The sequence below is a fragment of the Ursus americanus genome, chromosome 6 (assembly GCF_024610735.1).
Source record: "Ursus americanus isolate L20-20 chromosome 6, mUrsAme1.1.p, whole genome shotgun sequence".
Lineage (NCBI taxonomy): Eukaryota > Metazoa > Chordata > Mammalia > Carnivora > Ursidae > Ursus > Ursus americanus.
This window is the reverse complement of record NC_142132.1, coordinates 42728456-42749321: the sequence shown is the minus strand read 5'-3', so window position 1 is coordinate 42749321 and position 20866 is coordinate 42728456. Positions and strand designations below refer to the sequence as shown.

The 20866-nt window shown below is 37.6% G+C and overlaps 1 long non-coding RNA gene across 2 annotated transcripts in view; it reads left to right on the top strand.

Moving 5' to 3' along the window:
* Nucleotides 1–20866, top strand: part of LOC123782836 (uncharacterized) — a 183236-nt gene that overhangs the window by 126902 nt on the left and 35468 nt on the right. Inside the window, exon 5 of one of the 2 annotated variants that reach the window (XR_006777045.2) lies at nt 8235–8630. The exons of the other annotated variant lie outside the window; for it this stretch is intronic. This is a non-coding gene — a long non-coding RNA (uncharacterized LOC123782836). Of the gene's footprint in view, nt 1–8234; nt 8631–20866 lie in introns of those variants that run through there. 2 annotated transcript variants of the gene reach the window in all.

Below are 20866 nucleotides of genomic sequence, written 5' to 3'. Positions count from 1 at the left end.
ACGGAAGGTTAATACACCCACCTTAGGAATATGATTTGACTTTTCCCTTTCTTGCCACCAAAATGATCCTCACTGATAAGTCTTTCATTACCAATTAAAGATCAGGATGAATCCTCCTCTTAGCAATATAAGCAATCACAATTCTGGCTGAAAGGAGAACACTCTGCCCTCCATGCTTACCTATCTCCCACCTGCCAGGTCATCATTTCCCCGGAAAGCCTTTCCTCAGCCCTTCAGCAGCTAATAAAGGAAACACAGCTGGCTCCACTCAGATCCAGTACCTAGTCCTTTGTCACAGAATTGCTTAATCAAAACAACTAAGATTGCCTTCCCAGAAATTAAACCCTTCTTTTGACTAGAGACACTTACGCCAGCCAAAAACACTTGATGAAGACCCAGCGAGGGGTCATTGTTATCCTCACTTTGAATATCTGAGAAAAATGAAGGAGAAGGAGAGGAGTCCATGAGGAGGTAATTTGTTTCTTCTGTCAGATGTTTCACAACACAGGTGATGGTCTAAATTTAAAGATTCTTTAAACAGCATGTACCCAGACTAATGAAAATCAAAGTTCAAGGGCTTATTTCAATTCTGATGAACAATCCACCCATTTGTAAGGATTTATTGACTAGCTAGGGAATATTTAAAATTTGCATTTCAGTTGCCACTTTAGAATTTTTTTCCAAGAGCATTTAATCTTCTTTCCTCTTTTTCTGTTCTTTAAAAGGTCTTGACTTGCTATTCTTAAATGAAATTATCCTTGTCTGCTTCCTCTTCAGTGAAATGAAACCAACTTTAAATAACTCACCTAGACAGCTGAGTTTTAAAACTTTTGAACAAATACTTTCTCTCAAAGTCCCTACGTGTTGTGATGTTCTATTCTATCCTGTTCCATTCCATTCTATTTAAAAAATGTCTTGGTCAAGACCCACTAAATTGGCTACTACTGAAATAACTTCTCTCTTCCAGAGTTGTTTGATATTTGTTTAGGGAAATCTTTGAATCAGAAAAAAATATATATTTTTTTGTTGTTAGCTTCCTTCATGTTACTTCTAATCTAAGAATATTTTCTATCAGTGAATGAAGGAACCTGGGAGTCTTGTGAGTTCAATCAGTTTCCCTGCACCTGGCTCTACAAGGATTTTTCCAGTCTTTTGCCTTTTGCACTTAGGTACATTTACTATCCTTCTGCTTTGCACAAAGAAGACTGGTTCTACATTTCTCAGACTCTTTTCTCAACTACCAGTTAGTTTTATCCAGAAGGATGCATTATCAAGGCAGGCAGAAATTCACATTTGTTTCTTTCTTCTTGGCACTGGCCGCTTCTCCCATGTGATCCGCACTCTTATTGGAAGTCTCAGTTCTGATTCTGGTGTCTACCTGCTAGACTCGGCTCCTGGCCCCTGCAAACGTCTCCTCACATTGTTCTCCTGCTTTAGGAAGTTGAAGTAGCTTTCTGTTGTTGCTAATCTCCGGGTTGCTCTCCCACCCACTGTTGGCTTTATGAGGTTTCCCGGAATTCTTCCCTTGAATTGTGGGCTATTCACTTTTTCTTTAGTGAAAGAAATTCACTACATCAAGATTGGGTTGCACTATTATTAATTTGACCCACATCTTGAATTTTAGTTCTGGGAATGGGTTAATTTGAGGGTCCAAAATCCCGGAGGAAGGGGTATCAGAAAAGTGAGCCCGACATTGTGCATGAAGTTTTCTCTTGAGGCATTTGCCAATTCCTAATGGACTGAGAAGCTGAGCAGATATTAAAACATTAAAAAGCTCTGAGATTTATGTAATCTCAGGGCGTTAGAAAAAGAGAGCGAACGGGAGAAAAGAATTTTAAGGCCTGCCATCAACGAGGAATCTTGGAAGCTGAATGCTCTTAGGGATAAGAGCAAACCAGTTCTCACAAAGAAGCAAGCCAAACCTCACAAAGCCTGAAACGAAGCCTCAGGCCATCTTAATTCTTAATTAAATCAAGGTAGTCTTCCTAAGGTAGCCTGTCAGAAGAAAATTAAATTCTGTCTGGAGGCCTATAAATCATCCCAAACCTCTACATTTTCAAAATATAAAATAAAACTAACTAAACATGACAGAAAAAGTGGCCATATGGCTGAAAATCAAAAGAAAAAAAAAGAGAAAAGGAACAGAGCCATAATGTAATAAAACTCCAGATATACTGATGTAACTCCAAAATTTAGAGTTATCAGCCAGATACTTTTAAGAAACCATAGTCCACTTTTTCAAGAAAATAGATAACAAATTTCAATGGAGAAGTGGAATCTATAAAAAGAGTAAAATAGAAATTTTAGAACTGAAATAATTCCCATAGATGGATTCAACAGAAGTTTGGTTGCAGCTGAACTGAGTAATAGTAAACTAAAATATGTAGTAGAAAATACGCAGATGGAATTATGTAAGGGAAAAAAGAGGGGGGCCTGCCAAAAAGTCTACATATGTGTAACTGGCATCTCAGGAGGGAAGGGGAGAGAGAGAGAAACAGAGAAAAGGCAGAAGAAAAGTTAGAAGAATTTTAGGCTAAGAATTTTACAAAATCTAATGAAAGACCTTGAGACCAAGTTCAAGAGGTTCTGCAAACCATAAGCAAAACGAATAAAAAGAAACCTACACTTGAACACATTACAGTAAAAATGCTGTAGCCAAAGTCAAAAGGAAAATCTTGAAAGCAACCAGATTGAGGAGAAAAAGGCTCATTAGCCTCAAAGCAGCAACAATAAGACCGACATACACAAAACCTAAAACAAGAACACGTTCTGAAAGAAAGTTGCTAACCTAGAATTCTGTGTTTCAAAAATGATGGTGAAACGCCTTTCTGATAAATAAAAAGAATTTATTGCCACTAGTCCTACACTAAAATAAAGAATATGTCATAATTAAAGGATTTATTTGGAGTGCCCGGACGGCTCAATCGGTTGAATGTCAGACTCTTGATTTCCACTCAAGTCAACATATCAGGGTAATGAGAACAAGCCCCGTGTCAGGCTCTGCCCTGGGCATGGAGCCTGCTTAAGATTCTCTCTTTCCCTCTCCCTCTGCCCCCCTCACATGTTTGAATGCTCTCTCTCTCTCTCAAAAAATGAGAATAAATACAGGATTTATTCAACTGGAGATTTAAAGAAATAAATTTGTCTGTACTTAATAAGATTAATAATATAAGCTTAAATATATACATAAACCAAAAGGAAATGTGTAAAAGGGTATCAATGAATCCAAAGTCATAGTTGGAGATTTTAACATCTCTCTCCCAGTAACTAATAAGAAGATAGTAAATCAGTGGGGCTATAGAAGACTTTCATAATACAATAAACAAATGTCATCATATATAGATGTGTGTGTATATATGTATATATACACACACATATATATATATATATATATATATCTCACTACACCAAAACCTCCAGAATATGTTATGAATATATTACCTTTTAAAATACACATGGAATTTTTTTACCAAAACAGACTGTATGATGGTCTTAAAGCCATATCCACAAATTTCATATTTGAAATCACACAGGGTATATTCTCTGACCAAAGTGGAATCCATCTAAAAATAAATCTCTAGGGCACCTGTGTGGCTCAGTCAGTTAAGTGTCTGCCTTCAGCTTAGGTCATGATCCCAGGGTCCTGGGATTGAGCCCCACATCAGGCTCCCTGCTCTGCGGGGAGTCTGCTTCTTCCTCTCCCTCTGCTGCTCCACCTGCTTGTGCTCTCTTACTCTCTCTCTCTGTCTCTCAAATAAATAAATTAAATCTTTAAAAAATGAATAAATCTCCAAATACTTGAATGTACCAGAAAACATATCTAAATAAACTATGACCCCAAAAATAAATCACAATGGAAATTAGAAAATATATTTACTCAAGTAATGATCAAAATATATCATATCAAAACTTGTGGAGTGCAGCTAAAGCTATGCTTAGAGGAAAACTTATAGCTTGAGCTGATATGTTATAAAATAAGAAGACTGAAAATAGATTTTCTAAGCATATATCACAGAAGTCAGGAAAAAAGATACAAAATATATGAGTATTTTATTTGTAATACCTGAATAAAAATCAATAAAGCCAAAAATTATTTCCTCAAAGACATCATTTAGATATATATATTCTTCTGGCAAGACCAAACATAAGAGTAGAGAAGGATTATATTACCAATATCTGAAATGAAAAAGAGTGTATTGCAACTATTAAAATGATAATAAGAAATACAATGTAAAGTTTTTTCCAAGAATATCTGCTAACTTCACTTGTATTCACCATTGTATTGAAGTTCCTAGCCAGTGCAATAAGGTAAAGGAAAAACCAAAATGTATATGAATAGAAAAAGAAGAAATGCATGTGTCATTATTTCTGTATGTATGGAAAATTCAAAATAATCTATAGATAAATTATTAAAATGTATAAATTTATCATCCAGGTTGTTGGGCATAAAGGGCATATACAGTCAATTTCTATATACTAATAAAAATTATTTGAAAGCAAAAATGTAAAAGATGTCATTTAGTGTCAAAAATATCAAACACCTAGGAATAAATGTTATAAACCATATGCAAAATCACTATAAAAAAACTAAAAACTGCTGAGAGAAATTATTTTTGTATGTAAGAGAATGAATTTATGTATTTATTTTTATTATGTTCAGTTAGCCAGCATATAGAAATTAAATAAAACAAGTAAGGGAAGAATATACCATGGTATGGAATGGAAGAATGTCATTTCCCCCAAATATACCTACAGATTCTACCACTAAGCAATCAGTAAAATAAAAAAAAATTATCATTCAGATTGTTTATCACCCATTGTTTTAGTGGAAAGTGACAAGTTGATTCTGTAACTGATATGGGAACGTAAAGGAATGAAAAGAACAAAACCTTTTCAAAAGAAACATAAAGCTGGACCCTTTGTATTACCAGAAACCAGGTATGATTATAAAGCTACAATAATTAAAAACTGTAGTATTGCAGAAGGATAGAGAAATGCACCAAGGGGATGGAATGGAGAATTCAGATATAGGACTCTGTTCCCTAAGTGATGATGAAACAAATCAAGATCTAAATGAAAAATTTAGCCTCTCTTAGACCCATATAAAAATAATCATGGATGGATTATAGCCCAATATGAAAGGTAAAACAAGAAATCCTTTGAAGATAACATAGAGATGTCTTCAGGACCATTAGGAAAGCCAGGATTTCTTAAACAGTATTTAGAAAGCACTAACTATGAGGGAAAAGATTGGAGTAGATTCATTTAATTAGGAATTGTGGTTTACAAAATACACTATAGAGAAGAAAACGAAAAACACAGGGTAGCATAATATATGTATTTTAATATTATCTCCCATGTTTCAGATGGATGGATGGATAGATAGATAGATAGATAGATAGATAGATAGATAGATAGATATAGTTTATATATATAATGAGTGTAGATAGATATCTTTAAAAAAGGATTGAATGCTATAAGCTTGAAAACAGCATGTTGGAAAAGAAGGCTTCCAAACACCAATAAGTATAGGAAAAAGTGATCAATATCATTTATCATCAGGGAAATATAATTTTAGGCACTAACCTAAATGGGCAAATTTGTATATTATATGTGGTATCTGTGAATCAATAATAGGGAAATGAAATCACAGTACAAGTGTTAGTAAAATATTAAGTAACTGGCATGTGAATGCATTGCTGGTGGGCATAGATACCTGTAAAATACTTTAGGAAAATCTTTGATAAAATCTACTAAGGTTAAAGTTTTGTATACCCTTTGACCTAACCATTCCAATCTAGCTTTGTATCCAACAAAATTGTGTATGTACCAGTATGCATGTAGACAATGAGTAAGACATAAATGACTGTTCCTAGCAACATTAATCACAATAGCCTCAAATGATAAAATGCAAATGTCCATTACTGGTGGAATAAATGAAGAATGTAGTATACATTTAAAGATTTTATATATATATATATATTTATATAAATTACAGCTGATAGACATTGAGTAAAAAGGTCAGGCACAACAATAAATGTCATACTCTTCATATTCATACAATGTGCAAGAAAACACAAAAATAATCCATGGTGACAAAAGTCAAAATAGTCATTATTTTGGGGAGTGTAATGATATGAGTGGCCATGAGGGGGATTTTTGAGGTGCTGGCAATATTCTATAATGGGTTGGCAACTTTTTCTGTAAAGGACCACATAGTAAATATTTTAGGCTTTGTGGGTTATATGATCTCTGTTGCAACAATTCAACTCTGCCCCTTAGTGTAATAGCAGCTATAGACCATGTATGTATAATGAGTATGAATACTTATGAACATTAGAATTTGAATTGCATATAATTTTCATGTGAATTTTGTGAAATGTAATTCTCTTTCTGATGTTCCCAACCATTTAAAAATGTTCCCAACCATTAAAAAAAATTCTTAAATTGCAAGCTGTATAGTAACAGGTGGCAGGCCAGATCTGACCCCAAGTTGTGGTCTGTCTTTTAAATCTAGTTTGTACGTGAGAGGATATGTTCACTCTGTACTAATTCATGAAGCTGAAAACTTAAGATAGGTGTCCCTTAAGGCCGTATATTGTATTTCAATAAAACTCTTCATTAAAAAGTGCTGAGAAAATCTAGGTGACCTTGGGATTGCTGATTAGTTTTTAGGTACAACTCCAAAAGCACTACCCTTGAAAGGAAAATATTGATAAGTTGGACTTTATTAAAATTCAGATTTTCTGCTCTGTGAAAATCTTTCATAAGAGAATGAAAAGACACACCAGACTGGAAGAAAATAATTTGAAAAACATATCTGATAAAGAATGTGTGTCCAAAGTATACGAATAACTCTTTGAACTCAAAGATATGAAAACAACTCATTTAAAAAATGGGTAAGAGATCTGAACAGATGCTTATCAGAGAAGATATACAGGTGGTAATTTAGCACATAAAAATATGCTCAATATTATGTTATTAAGGGATTGCAAATTAAAAGAACAATGAGGTGCCACTTACACTATTAAGATGGCTCATATTAACAAATCTGCCAAAACCAAATGCAATAGAGGATGTGGAGCAAAGGAGCTCTTCCTCATTGATGATGGGAGTGAAAAATGATAAAACTACTTTGGAAGACAATTGGACAGTTTCTTATAAAGCTCAGTATATAAATTACTGTATAATCCAGCAATCATGCTCCTAACTATTAGCCAAATGTGCTAAGACCATTCATCCACACACAAAAAAAATCTGCATACAAATATTTTTAACAGCTTGATTCATAATCACCCCAAACTGGAAGCAACCAAGATGTTCTTCAACAGGTGACTGGATAAACAGACTGTGGTACATTCGTGCAATAGAATACTATTCGGCGATAAAAATAAATGGGCTATCAAGCCATGCAAAACCATGAATGAATCTTAAATTCCTATTTCTGAGTGAAAGAAGGGAATTTGAAAAGACTACATACCATAAAATACCATTTGTATGAGCAAAACTCTAGGGATGGCAAACAAATGAGTGGTTGCTAATATTTTGGGGGTGAAGTACAGGGGATCTTCTAGGCTGGGGAAACGATACTATAATACTGTCGTATTCTATAGGATATGTGACATTTGTTAAAACTCACAGAACTCTGCAGCAAAAAGAATGAATCTTAATGCATGCATGCTTAAAAAAATTATTTAGGACGTCATGGGATCCCAGATGAGCATTCAGACTACAACAGAATAATCTTTAACGGTACTGTAAATGCACGTAACAAACTCATTATAGCAAACGGGATGGAGAAGCTCCTGACATGAGTAACTCTGGAAATGAGTGGAATCTGTAAGACAAACGTAAAGAGAACTCTATATAAGCCCTGCACTCTGGTTGATAAAAAATTTCCTACAGGGTTACAATTTAACTAATATGAAAGTGCCCCACATGTATACTGGAATAGAATAATTAAGTAAATGGATGGGAGATGGTGAGAACCAGGTTTCTGACTGTTGGTGTGGGAAGTTACAGGTAAGTAAGGGGAGAGGTCAGGGTATGTCCTCAACCATGCTCCTTTTTTTCATGCTTCTGGGTGAATCATCATAGTGGGTCATGGGAGTATTCCTGGAAGTAATTTTGACACCTGGTGGTGAGCAGTAGAATTTTACAAAGAAGGGAGTGTGAACAATGTAAATATTTCTGATTGAACTCAAATTAAAAACCCTAATTTGATGTCTTTTAAGGGGGAATCTCAAAGACATACAGGACATCTTCAATACCACCTGATCTAAAAACAAATGCCACTGAGATCAGAACATTTTTTCATGTAAGTCTTAGCCAGAGCCTTTCCTAAATCCTTGGAAAGGCTTGTAAAAGTATAGCTAAACTTTAGTTTCATGGTAAATTTATCTGTGTTGCTACTTTTTCTTATTGTGTGGCTTGCCTTTTGATACCTTTAATGCAATCTTTGGATGAATACATTCTTAATTTTTGTTTGCCTAAATCATCAATAATTTCCTCATTAGTTAATGTTTTTTTGTGTCCTGTTTAAAAAATATTTACCTCTCCAAAGTCATGAAAATATTTTCTTATGTTATCTTATAGAATATTTATATCCTTTCAATTTTATAGAAGACTTGTTCCTTTTATATTGTGGTCTACAATCTGTGTGAAATTAATTATTGTAAATTGTGTGAAATGGGGTCAAGATTCATTTTTATTTTTATTTATTTTTTAAATACATTTATGTATTTATGTATGTATGTATGTATGCATGTATGTATGTATTTAGAGAGAGTGTGTGAGCGCAGGAAGGAGCAGAGGGAGAGGAGCAGACCCCACACTAAGCATACGGAGGCCACACAGGGTTTGACCTCACAACCTGAGATCATAACCTGAGCCAAAATCAGGAACTGGATACTTAACTGACTGAACCACCCAGGTACCACAAGATTCGTTTAAAAATATTTTTTTGTTGTTTATTTATTTGTCGGAGAGAGAGAGAGAGAGCACACAAGCAGGGGAAGTGGCAGGCAGAGGGAGAAGCAGGCTCCCTGCTGAGCAAGGAGCCTGATGTGGGACTTGATCCCAGGACCCTGGGAACATGACCTGAGCTGAAGACTGACACTTAACCAACTGAACCACCCACGTCTCAAGATTCATTTTTGATACGTATATTGAAAATCGTAGGTATCATTTGCTGAAATGCATATGTTAAAACATGAGTACAAAGCTACATTAAAATATATATATTCCGTAAATGTATGTATTAGAACACACTGAAAGTACTTCTTTCATGCATTTATAGCTATACATCGTCCTATGATTGCAGGTTTTTAAAACTGTAAATATTAATACACCTACTTTTATTATCACTCAGTTTAAAAATTTTTTAAACTTTCTCCTCTGCTCCTCTGATTTCTTCTTTTGCCCTTGGGATATCTAGAAGTATATTACTATATATTTGATCTAGAAGTATATTACTATATGTTTGAAGTCAGCAGTCCTTCTGATTTCATTCTATTGAAAGTAAGGAGTCTTTCTTATCTGGCTGATTTTAATCCTATTTTTCTCTGTTTTCAGAAGCTCTACTATCATGTGTTCCAGTATGGTTTTATGTTTATTCTGGTTATATTTGTCATGCTTTTTAAAGCTCTTGCTTGATGTCTTTCATATATTTTATATATAAATATATTTCATACATTTTAGAAAATTCTCAGCAATTAACCATTTATATATGGCTACTGCCTCATTTTCTCTCACCTCTTTCTAGGATAACAATTACACATATGTTGAACCTTTCCACTCTTACTCTATGCTTCTTATTCTCTTTGTTTTCCATGCTTTTGAATATTTATGCATCATTATATTTTCTTTTCTTTTGACCTGTCTTCCTTTTCCCTAATTCTGTCTTCACTGTCTAATCTGACAGTAACCCTACTTGTTGTGTTCATAATTTTTACTTCATATATTTTGCTTCTGATTTTTATTTGTTTTTTGCGTTATCAGTTATCTGTCAATATTCTCCATCTTGTATTTTCATTTCTAGACCATATTAATCAGAATTAATGTAAAGCACTTACCTAATAACACTTACATTAGAATATCCTGAGTGTCTCCACCTGGTTTGGGTCATTTGTGTGTGTGTGTGTGTGTGTGTGTGTGTGTGTGTGTGTGCGCGCCCAGTTATTTTTCATATAGATTCAGTCGTTATTTATAAACACTTGGAAAGGTAATGTGAGTATCTGGATAATATGTTCTTCTTTTCCTTTATGTGGAAAATTCCTCTAGATTATTAAGCTAACAAAACATGATTGTCTTGGTAATTATTTCATTCCACCAAGCAGATTCTTCCATATTTTGTCAAGATTTCCTAGTTGTTCTGGATGAGGAGATTGATCAAAATGCAGCTAATTCCTCATTGCTTGTAGTAGAAGTAAGTTGATCTATTTTCCAAAATTGTATCTAGTTCTGGATCCTGTATTCTTTGCTGATTTAGGTTTTGTTATTTACAAAGAATAATATTGTTTTAATTAATATTGGCTTATAATACACTTAGGTGTAGATGGCAAAAATGGCCACAAATTTTCTTACCTCTGTGGTCATGATTTTTTTTTAAGATTTTATTTATTTATTTATTTATTTATTTATTTATTTATTTATTTATCAAAGAGAGAGAGAGCAAGTGAGCACAAGCAGGGAGAGCAGGCAGAGAGAGAAGCAGGCTCCCCGCTGACCAAGGAGCATGATTGCGGAACTCGATCCCAGGACCCTGGGATCATGACCTGAGCCAAAGGCGGACACTTAACCAACTGAGCCTCCCAGGCATCCCATGTAGTCATGAACTTTTTGGTGTGACTTTGAAGCTCTTCCCACCCAGAAATGAAAGCTATTTCTGCATCCTTGAATCCAGGCTTGGCCATAAGAGTTTCTTTGGCTAATGGAACATTAAAAAACATGATGCAAACAGAGATTTGAAAAGTACTTGTACACTGAAATGTCCTGTCTTTTGTAATCACCACCATTCACCATATGATTGAGCCTGGGGTATTTTGCTCAATGATGTGAGACATGGCAGTTATCATGCTAGCAGGTGTTGAGCCAGCCATCAGATATTTTTCCATGCAGTCCCAACTACCTAAGAGGAAAATCATGAAAGAAATGCTTATTTGTTGCTTTAGACCCTGAGTTTCATTGTGGTTTATTATGTAACAAAAGCTAACTTTTACAATAATTAGAATCTAGAAAGAGGTAGCTACCATAATACAAACATAAAATATTTAGCATTGCTTTTGGGACTCAGTGATAGGTGTAAGCTCAACAAAGGGACGTGAGACCAGGTGGGGAAGGCTGGAGAAGTTGTGGACTAACCATTTAGTGGAGAATAGGAAATTTAATGACAGGAGTCTATCACAAGATGGCGTGAGGTAGTACATGTCATGTAGCAGCATAAAAATAGGCAAAACACATTTTTTGGTAATTAAAGGATAGAAAGTACACTTAATGGAATTTGGGCAAGTGCTCTTAGCAAGGCAGAATGTAAAAAGTGTCAATTAGCTTATGTTAGCTGCATAAGGTAAATTATAGGAAGAGAGATGTGCTAAGAAGCAAAGTAGTCTACAAGAATTTAGAAGAAACGGAGAGCTCTTGCTGGGTTTTAAAATAAAACTGTTTCTTATTTCTAGTTTATTCAGGCAGCAAAATTAAGTGAGGAAAGACCTCACTATAAAGATCAAATCAATTATGTTAAGACCCTATGTAAAGATCGTAGATAGATACGTGGTGCCTAGTATCCTCTCAGCTCTACTAAAGAGCTTCCAAGATTTGCTACAATGTTCTCATACAGTACTCTGATGAGCCAAAGAAGAGAGAAGCCTATCTCAAACAGAATTCTGGGTGTGGTTTCACTGAATGTAGTCAGATACATAGGAAACCCACAAAGCTGTCAAAATAGTTATAATGCCAAGCGCTGACAGTTTGAACTAAAAGGGATTGTGATCGTTCATATTGCAAAAAGGATTCTGGGCCCTCAACTTTCTACAGGTAACAAGAAGCCAAAAAAACCTATTCAGCTGCATGGAGAGGCTATTATATTTAGAAAAGGAAGATTTTTCACATCAGAGCCAAGAGCTGAGGAGAGCAATATACTTCTAGGGTGAAATAGAGTATAATGGAATAGGGAACTACTGACCCCTTTCAGTTACTACTTCTCTTTCAGGGATCCACTAAGTCCTCTGCTCTCACAATATCCCTTCCATCCCTCTCTAATTTCTAACCACTCTTTGGCCTATGAGGCTTCTGGTAGGAGACTACTGTCTCCCATCATGCTCTTCCATATATGATGCTTATGCACAGACAGTGCTACACCACCTAAGACTAATGCTACTGCAAACCAACGCCAAGAATTTGGCCTTAACTCATTCCCACTTTGTCATCTCATCCCATTCTTTTCTCGACACAATAAACACAGTCTATCTACTTGAATGAAGAGGGGAGGAAAAAGTGAATTACCTGGAGGAAAGAAAAATGATTAACATCTTATTAATAATCATACTTGGCTTGGCACTATCTATTTTCAAGTCCTGTTTTATATCTTTATATATAATTAATATAGAGAGTTCATTAATTTTTTAATACTTTTAAACAGAGTTCCTGCTGTTTAGTTGATAGTATAGTGTCCTTAATGTGATGGTCACTCAAGAACTTCTTAGATGAAAATGCCATGTGAAAACATTTGCCAGCAAGAGAATAGAATTTGGAGAGTCATATTTAAATATGAGTCAGGCCAGATATTTTGTTAATCACCCATGAAATTCAAGAAGATTTTGCTTGTTCATTTGGTTCTAAAGATTTTATATGTGTTTCACTGGGATTTAAGGGAAAGATATTCAGGACATGTATTAAATCCATGATTTCTGGTTGCTTTCCTAAATGGTATTGTCTCACTTCTCCACAATTAAGAAGCCTCAGCAGTACTAAACTTTCCTACCAAGAAACATTTTCAAATGCCTTGAATGTAAAACATAAATCCTTACTCTGGCCTACGTCTGTTTATTTTTATAGAATTATTCTTTTATTGTGAGATAATTAGAAATGTAATTTGAGTTTGTTGTTGCCATCCATGTATGCCCAAGGCCATATTCTCACTGATTGCAATGAGTACTTAATTTTATTGGAGCAGTAGGACACAATTCCTATTTTCTATTTCAGAGTCCTAGTGTGTTTACTTTGGTCCTTAGAATTAACATGATATGGTGATTATAGTACTCAGATGGACATTAAATGTGCAGAAACTTTTATTCCCCATCTCTTACTTTTTCATCTTTCCCAGATGCCAGCTAGCAGTCTGCACTTAGATGTGAGAGAAGCTCATGGGATCTGTCTGTCCTAGCCTGCAGATACAATGAATCAAAAAGCAGGGCTTCCTTCTTTTTCATCCAGAAGCCTCTCTTTGGTGACATTCTACATAGCTAAATGAGCTTCTGCTAATCTCTTCTTGTTAAGACTCTGCAAAGCCTAGAGATGTTTGAGTCTTCATACCACCTTCCTCAACCTCCAAGGACTATGGCACGAAGTGTTCTGAAGTGAGAAAGCCAAATAGTCTTCCCAATAAAGGAAAAAGGATCTAATATCAAAAATAGATGGTAATGTTCCTGACTAGCTTGTCTAATCTACATTCCAATGTCATTTTACCATGGCTATACATGCTTCATATCTCCAATAACAGCTCAGATATGAAAATTTAGTTCCAGGCTCACAAGATGAAAGCTTCAAATGAGAATTCTATTGAAGTCTAGTTTTCCTTGGAGCATAGGACAAAAGAAATAGAGTTGACCCAGGTAAACAGATGTGCCAGGAAAATCTGCTTGCTATGGCCCATCTAGAATAATTCTAGTTACTACAAATTATCCTAAAACTTAGTAACTTAAGATTAGTTTTTTATTTTTCTCACAATCTTGTGGGTCAGATATTTGGAAAGGGCTTGTATTAGGTTCTTTCTTGTAGGTGCAGTCAAATGTTGACTGGTCCTGCAGAATTTGCCGGACTTGCAAAATAGCTCACTCACGCAAGAGGGATAGGTTATTGTTGGTTTTCTGCTGGAAGATCATTGAACTGGAGTGCCTACACATGGCCTTTCCATTATATTGATCTCAGTGTAGATGGACATTTTACACAAAGATTCAGGCTCCAAAAGTGAATGTCCCAGCTCATGAGATGGAGGCTACATCACCTTTTATGACTTAGAAGTCATACGGCATCACTTCTGCCACATTTTATTGGTTTCATGTGAGCCATATTCTGGCCCAGATGTAAGGGAAGGGGAATCAGAATCTACCTCTTGACAGTGAAAGGCAAGGTCAGAGAAAAGGATGTGGGATGAGAGTGTTTCAATCAACTTTGGGAAATATAATCTACCTGAGAGATAACATAAGATTGGAATCCCCAGGCAAGCCAGGAAGTACCAGAAAAACCACTGCCAAAAGCAGAACTGAGGAAGGCCCCTGGGACTCCAAAAAATATACACAGAGGCAAAATGGAAGCTGGACATGGAGCCAAGAGTATGGCTGAGGCTTCCATGTGGGTGTTTTCTCTTTCAGAAAGCACATGAGCACCAGCAGGTCAAGAAGTTCTCTTTGTCTCCAACTTCCAGTCACCCTTGAGGATCTAACCAAGAGGGCTTTATATCAAATAACAAAACAAAGGAAAAAAACACTCATCTTATCACCAGTAGATTAATAGGAAACATTGATGAAGGTTGGTACCTACAGACTAGAGCAAAGATTGTGTTACCCTGAATATTCTGGGAAAATTAATGGAGAGAACTGGGGAGATCCTTCATCAAGTGACCAGCAACATATCACTGTGAGTAGAGAGGGAAGATAAGGCTTGTAACAAAGTTGCCCCGTCATGGGGATATGGCTTTGTTCTGTTTTATTTTCAGAAGTTGTCTTACTAAGTAAGTAGTATTTAAACACTCTCTAAGTAGTATTTACATACTCTCAATTTCTCCACAAGGGGAAAGAATGTTTCCTGTAATGCCTTAGAGACCCTCTTCTATTTGGTCACAGCACAGACAGGAATAGAAATTTCCTGAAGTCTTCTACTCCTTCTACGAGTGGAAATGAAGAGAGAGCTTTAAAGACCATAGAAAGAGTGAAATTAATGTCTTCTTGAGTGAACACTGTTTTGAATGTCCTACTATCTCTTTTTATCTTCAAAACAATCCTAAATGTTAATAGTATTATTCTCTCTTGACAGATGAGTATATACTCATCTTTAAAGGACAACTTTTGAGTAAGCTTCTCACAGTGGTGCACTGAGTCATAATTTTAAAAAGGTGTGTCAAATGCCAAAGCTCTGGTCTCCATAGTGCTCTCCAGGGCTTTTTAGGATCCCAGTGAAATTCAGAGGAAATTATTTGCCATTAATATTTTTGTTGCTTTTGGTCTTCTCTAAAGTGCTATTTTTATTTTCTCCAACCTACAGAAGAAACCTCAACATAAAGAAAAACCAAGCCTGTGGCAGAAGGGAAGCTATAGACATTTCCCCTCATAATCATTCTGAGATCCAAAGCTGGGCAGCCAACCCCTGTAGTCAGAAGTGTCTCAAGACAGTTTGAATCAGCACTACAGTTGTACTTCTAAGTACAACTTAAAAGGGCCTAAGCCCTTCTCCTTCACAGACATTACTCCTGGGTAGATGAAACAAGTGACAACACACACCAAATGGGACTAACACAAAGCTCAGTGGACAAAATAATTTCAGGCCTGAAAAGGGCAGAGAATGGAAAGAAAACCTTCTAGGATTCTCTGCATCTGTACTTACATAACGATTTATGGTATCTATAAAATTAAATATCAGAAAATGAAATTTGATTTAGTTCTGCCAGTCATTTTATTCATTCACTAATTTTTCATATATCCAAAACTGTGTATTGAGCTGCTACTGTGTGCCAAGCAATGAAGATATATTGGTACACAAAGAAGGTGTGATCTCTGTCTTCATGGATAGTCTAGTTGGGAAACATACAATACACAACTGAAAAAAAACTTACTGTGAAGTTACCAATTCTAGTAATAGAAAAACCCACAGAGTGCAATGATGGGGATTAATATGACCTATTCCAAGAGAAACAGCAGATAATGTCTTGCTATGAGGCTGAGAACTGAGTGATACGAGGAACCATGAGAATAGTGATCTAGGTAGAGATACAAGGTGTATGGGGATGGAAAGTCCAGAAGAGGGAGAATATGTATTGCCTTATAAAAGCTAGAAGAAAGTGATTGTACTGGATCATGGAGCACAAGAAGGAATGTGGCAAGGGTGGGCTGGAGGAGAGAAATCAGGCACAGAGCATGCAGTGCCTGTGGGCCATGTGCAAAGTTTTGATTATACTCTCAGTGCAGCAGGTAGCTGATACAGGCTCCTTGAAAAAGAGTGATAAGATCTGATTTACATTTAAATAGTCATTTGTGGATGAGATGGGTGTTTGATCCTCAGCACTTTTCTGAAGGCTTAAATAATAATGAAATGTACAGGGACTCTTTCCCAGGGAGCCAGTAACAGAATAATCACCTATTATTCCAATAATGGAATATCACCTATTTCCTTCTTCTGCATTTCTTTTTTTTACATTTATTGGAATCTCTGATGAGCAAGGTAACAGGAAAAGGAATTCTTGGGAACCAATCCACTCAAATTCTGAAACACAGTCCTTCTGTAATAAGGGCTAGCCCAATCAGATGGCATGATGGAATCACCTCAAAACAGAAGGTAGTGATCTGGGCTCAGAGGAGTAGAGGAAGGAAAGGAAAGGAAAGGAAAGAAAGGAAAGGAAAGGAAAGGAAAGGAAAGGAAAGGAAAGGAAAGGAAAGGAAAGGAAAGGAAAGGAAAGGAAAGGAAAGGAACTTTTGAGTAAGCTTCTCACAGTGGTGCACTGAAAGGAAAGAAAAGGAAAGGAAAGGAAAGGAAAGGAAAGGAAAGGAAAGGAAAGGAAAGGAAAGGAAAAAAGAAAGAAAAGAAAGAAAGAAAAAGAAAGAAAGAAAAAGAAAGAAAGAAAGAAAGAAAGAAAGAAAGAAAGAAAGAAAGAAAGAAAGAAAAAGAAAGAAAAAGAAAGAAAGAAAGAGAGAAAGTTGGAGAGAGGGGAACATCCAAATCCCGACTCAGGTTCAGTGAAATTAGGGTTAATATATCAGAAGTTCTCATCTGTAGGGGCAGTCACTTGTTCAATACAGGAGCAGATCTCAGTATTGGCTAGAATCTCAAGACCGTAGGGAGTTGTCTATGTTGATGCATTGGGGTCATATGTGAAACCCACTCCATGTGGCAGTAGCTGGCAAAGTCAAGGCTGCCACTGGCTAGATGAGTGTTAGGTCAAGACTTGTAGCCCAGTGAGTGCTGCTCTGAGCGGAGGAGTAGGGCAGGAGGCCATTCTGGTGGGTGAATCCCTCCTGTCATGGTTTTAGTTTTGAGGCAGCAACAGCATCAAGTCCAAGTGGACATTTGGCTACTTGGATATGGAGGTTGAAGACTACTTTCTGTCCCACTGAGTGGTGGGGAGAGAACTCTCCATTTACTTCTTTTTTTTTTTTTAAAGATTTTATTTATTTATTCGACAGAGATAGAGACAGCCAGCGAGAGAGGGAACACAAGCAGGGGGAGTGGGAGAGGAAGAAGCAGGCTCACAGCGGAGGAGCCCGATGTGGGGCTCGATCCCATAACGCCGGGATCATGCCCTGAGCCGAAGGCAGACGCTTAACGCTGTGCCACCCAGGTGCCCCTCTCCATTTACTTCTAAGCCAGGGTCTGCTTGGCTCAAGTTTGGGTCCAGACTGAGCCTGCATATAATGAGTCAGCCTTCTGGCAGCTGGGTGGGGCTGGCAAGAGTTGAGAGTGGTCCTCAACTGTCTTTCTGAAATGATCTTCCTTAGGAGATAATAATACTAATTCTTCTTGTTGTTCTCCTTTTCCTTCTCTTCCTCCTCTCTCTTCTCCCTCCCTCCCTTTGCCTCTTCTTTCTCTTCCCCCTTCCTTTTCCTCCTTTCCTCCTTCCTTTTCTTTCCTTTACTCCCTACCCCTCCTCCCCTTTCTCCCCCTCCTTTTTCTCCTTCCTCAGTTAGTATGCTCCTTGTCCCAAATAAATGAGGGTAACAAAAGATGATTCATTAAATAGATACATATGCTCTTTATTTGGAAATTTGTTCTGTTAATTTTTTTATCAACGTCAAAAATGGATGTTTTAAGAGAAGATATTAGGCTAAAGATGGCTCCTGGGAGCAGAGTTTAGCATTGGCTCAGAGAGCCATCTGGCACTTGCCAGCTAGATAAAGCCCCAGGATCTGCAGGAAGTCTACGTGACTGCATGTGAAGTCAGAATTAGGGTTTCTTCTAGGTTAAAGTTCAGCTAGGTTTTGGGTTAGAGAACAGTTAGGATCTGGGTTAATGATCAAGTTGTGCGTAGGATTAAGAAATACTTCAGATCCAGGGTTAGCTATCCTGTGATTTGCTGAGATTCATTCTCTTTGGACGTGTCCTCAGTATGTTGTAAATGTGAGCGGTTAGCCTGGGCTAGAATCTGCAAGTTGTGGGGCTAGTGACTTCTGACAGTAGGACAGCACTGATGTTTTCCACTCTGACCTTGGGTGGAGATCAAGTGCTTGCTTTTGCTTACCTAACACATTTCAAAGTGTCAGGTCAAAATGTCTCAGAGGGCAAGAGAGTAATGGCAGTCTTTTTTTTTTCTCCCCATAATGTTGCAGGGGTCAGGGCAGGGGGGTTGAATAATAATCCTGGTTGTGTTCAGCAGAATGTGGATATCTGGTAGACTATTTCTAGCTGCCTGGGGTAAAGCCTGAGATGGAGAATAGCATGGTGCTGAGGTATCATTGGGACACCCCAATTCCCCAACAGGGATCTTCCTGCTCAAGAAAAGAGAGCAAGTCATTCACAGGCAGGATATGATGTTACATGGGACAACCACTGAAATAATCACCCAGACTACTGCATTTCCTCCTTGAAATGCTGCAGATGGGACTGCCCCACTACTCAAAGAAAGAGGAGGAGACGCGAGTCCTAAGAAGCCCTCTGTAATCATAAGTACCATAGGAAAGAGATCCATAACAATCCAAGTCTTCACCTGGGTAACAAAAAGATAATCTGATCTGCAGTGCCAATTTCTGGGGCGATGGTGGCACAGCACAGAGGGAGAAGATGGTGACTGTACCCTGACCAGGGCTCAACGTGCCTTGTATCCCACCTGATGGGAGAAAGCTTAGCTATTAGATAGAGCTTATTCCTGCATATCTTCAGCTAGCCATTGTATCACAAAACAAGTTTTCAAGGTCACAGACTCAAATGACCGCAAGAGATGGGATGAGAATAATATACCAGGGCGTGGTGGCAACTTTGCTCAACTGAAAAACACATGTTAGTGAAACACGTGTTTCACTAAAAAAACAATGAGCAGTTCTGGCAAACTGTGGCCATGTTTAAAACGCAGGGCCAGTATTACCGTATCTTTCAAGGTTTAAGAATAACCGTGCAGAGGCGCCTGGGTGGCTCAGTCGGTTAAGCGTCCAATTCTTGATTTTGCCTCAGGTCATGATCTCAGGGTTATGAGATCCGAGCCCCGTGTCGGACTCCATGCTGGGCGTGGAGCTTGCTTAAGATTCTGTCTTGTTTCTCTCTCTCCTTCCAACCCCCCACCCTGCTCATGAGCTTTCTCTCTTTAAAAAAAAGAAAAGAAAAAGCCATGTATTCAGAATTTAAACTACATATCCTGTTTTTAAAAATTATTGTGTAATTTTGTTGAAAGCATTGTGTGGACAGAACCTAACACATCTGCAGTGCTATACCTGTCCTGGGGGCTATCATTTGTAACTTGGAGCTTTGCAAAGATAATGGTTATATGTTATGGTTTTCCTGCTCACTCTAATCCAATGCAATTCTCTGTGGGACTTGAGGTCGGCTGGTAAGAATAGCCACAAAGTGAGTTTTATGCATAGCAAATGAGATTGTGAATAGATGACCTGGCTGTAAGCTCCTTAGATACTAGAATAATGTGACAGATTCTCATCCCTGGAGATAATTCTATGGGACTAAGGTGTCTCATCCCTGGGGCGTCAGGGACCAACCCATCTTGCAAGATCTGAGCATGCATAAGGTCTTTGCTTCAGAATTTACAAAACAGCCATGGATGTATGATGAGCACAATCTAGCATGTTCTCTGCAATCTCAGTGTGATCTGATCAAATCCCTCACGTCTGCCAGCCAGGGTCGTAATTGCAACAGACAGGTGATCCAGCTGTAGAGACAAGAGATTTCCGAGCCTGGAGAGGACAGAGCTGAAGCTCCACGCAGGGAGGGCAGCGCAGGAGGCAGAGGCTAAACATCATGCCTAGGCCCCAGCTGTGGGTTTCAGTCTCTGTGGGCTCTGGAAAACAGCTCTTGATTTTACCCATTCATTATGGCCTACCACCTTGGGAAAATGCTTCTAAATATTTCATGGGCAGCTCAACCCCCTCTCAGAGCCTCCACAGGAAGCTCAAGTCCTTCTTCCTTGTCTCATTAATTCACAAAATGTACTTGGTTTCACTCGATGGAAAATTCCTTTGTTGGAAAAGAAGAAGAGGCATTGTTATGTTGAGAACGGAAGGCAGAGCGTCAGCCCAGCATCTGTCTGAGGCTGGCCAGACCTCAGAGAATGGCAAGAGAGAGTGTGGGCTGCACTAGTCTGGCTGGTGGCCTTGAACATTCTCTAAGACAGAGATCCCTCATACCCCATGGGGTTTCAATTGGAGCTGTCGAAATCTCAAGTCTAAATCCTGGATGTCTGCATTTTGAGGAAACCCAGGAAAGAGGGGGACACACACACACA